Source organism: Hylobates moloch, unplaced genomic scaffold, assembly GCF_009828535.3.
Source record: "Hylobates moloch isolate HMO894 unplaced genomic scaffold, HMol_V3 SCAFFOLD_9312, whole genome shotgun sequence".
Classification (NCBI taxonomy): domain Eukaryota; kingdom Metazoa; phylum Chordata; class Mammalia; order Primates; family Hylobatidae; genus Hylobates; species Hylobates moloch.
The window spans coordinates 515-2,690 of NW_026661587.1; the positions used below are offsets into that span (position 1 = coordinate 515).

At 49.9% G+C, this 2,176-nt stretch overlaps 1 pseudogene; it reads right to left on the bottom strand.

Moving 5' to 3' along the window:
• Positions 1-387: 387 nt before the first annotated feature.
• Positions 388-1,091, bottom strand: LOC116465728 (uncharacterized; annotated as a pseudogene).
• Between the last annotated feature and the right edge of the window lie 1,085 nt (positions 1,092-2,176).

The following is a 2,176-nucleotide window of genomic DNA, read 5'->3' on the forward strand; positions in this document are numbered from 1 at the left end:
AACTGTCAAGTTCAGTTTCCCAAGATCTATTCCACAGAAGATGAGGAATTCTCACTTCAGAGACCACTGACTGAAGGGCAGTCTGGTCCCAGAACCATGGAGAATTAGAATATGAGGTGGAGAACTCAGAAAAAAAATGTTAAAATCTCTCTGGAAAGTAGACGCCTGGGAGAAAACCAAACCAAACCCATTCTCCCATCACCATCCAGAGATACTGTCAACGTTCTGAGCTCACGGGGGAAGTGTAGGCTCTTCCCACCGTCAATGTCTATGTTAAGGGAGTAAGGCAGCCTGAAATCTCTTGCTCCTAGGTCCCATAGTCTCCATTCCCCTTCCAGCTGGAAATTTCTGCTGGGACCAGAAAAAACAGAAATGGGGTGACAACGCTTAAGGGACTCGGTCATAAGACCAAGGCCAGTCTTTCAGTAATGACAGTTTGTAGGCAGACTGTGACGTCACTACATTCCACTCCTCCTAGTGCGGGGGAGGGACAACGCGATGCTGAGTCGCTGCTCCACCATGCTGGAGGGAAACACAGGGTTGTGACCCAGGTCCTTGGAGACGCCAGCGCAAAGAGCCCAGGGACGTCGACCTTGAGGCAGCAGGAGGGCAGGGCAGAGTCTACAGCAGGGAGCCCCAGGAGTCACCAGCCCAAAGTCACCCAGGGACAACTGGCGAGGGCGGGGCCTGGGGCTGGGGAACCCAGGTCCTTGGAGACATGAGCCCAAAGAGCCCAGGGAGGTCCAACTGGGGGCGGCAAGAGGTGAGGGCTCAGTAATGGAACGGGGAGCCCCAGGAGTCACCCGCCCAAAGTCACCCTGGGGTGACTGGCGAGGGCAGGGACTGAGCTGTTTGCTGAAGGGGCAGGGCTGACTGACAAGATTTTTGTAGGGGGAGGCCAGAAGCGCCGGGGTTGGGGGACAAAGTTCGGTGTGTCTCAGTAGTAGTATGGACTCTGGCAGCGGTCTTGTCGTCAGAGGGGATCTGTGGCTGAGCTGGGGGGCCATGACCTGGTACATCTTTACCTTTTTCTTGGCTGCAGCCAATTTGCTCTGTCGAGTTTCTTCTGCCATTGCGGGGTGGGGAGGGAGGCGGGGTGGGGAGGGAGGCGGGGTTGGGGCCACGTCAGCAAAATCCCAGCGAGCACTGATCAACACGTCCAGTCACCTAGCAGGCAGCTGCGTAACTGAGCCAGAGGAGCCCATAACCAGGGAACCAGTAGAATGCAGAATAGGGGCGTGGCCTTAATGCTCCAAGCCCATTGGTCAATGAGAAAGATGAAAGGGAAAGGGGGCGTGGCCAGGCAACTGTGTCCAGAGGGACCTGTGGCTCATCAGGAAAGCTGCCCATGCAACTGCTGTCCCCACCCACTCTGAGAGAGGGGAGGGGCTGGCTTTTGCTTTAAAAGCTTTAGAACTTTAAAAAACAGATGTGTGTATACTTTATATATATATGTTTGTCTCTCTGTGTGTATCTATGTGTTCCTCCAGAGCTGTCTTCATTAACCAGCTTCTATGCAAGGTCTATGATTTTGGCCTATACTTTTCATCTTCAAATACAGTACAAAAATTACCAGTATTACCTGAACTGAGATACAGATCCTATAAAAGTGGGAAATCCATACGTACTTGATTAATGAAGCACACTATATTATCCAACATTCCAATAAGATAAAATAATCAAAATGCTTTTTTGGAAAAATGTTTCTCTTATTCTCCTACATTATTGTTGTTGTTGTTTTTTAAACAGGAAACATGGTTAATATCTGTAAAAACACAAAGCTTTTGGGCTGGGTGCGGTGGCTCACGCTGTAATCCCAGCACTTTGGGAGCCCGAGGCGGGTGGATCACCTGAGGTCAGGAGTTCGAGACCAGCCTGGCCTACATGGTGAAACCGCATCTCTACTAAAAATACAAAAACTAGCCAGGCGTGGTGGTGGGTGCCTGTAATCCCAGCTATTCGGGAGGCTGAGGCAGGAGAATCACTTGAACCCAGGAGATGGAGGTTGCAGTGAGCCAAACTCATGCCACTGCACTCCAGCCTGGGTGACACAGTGGTACTCCATCTCAAAAGAAATAAAATAAAATACAAAGTAAATTTTAAAAGCTTTCAATTTAATAAGCACTCAAAGCTCTTTACCAATTTAAAACAAATACAAGGTCCATTTTTCTAGAAT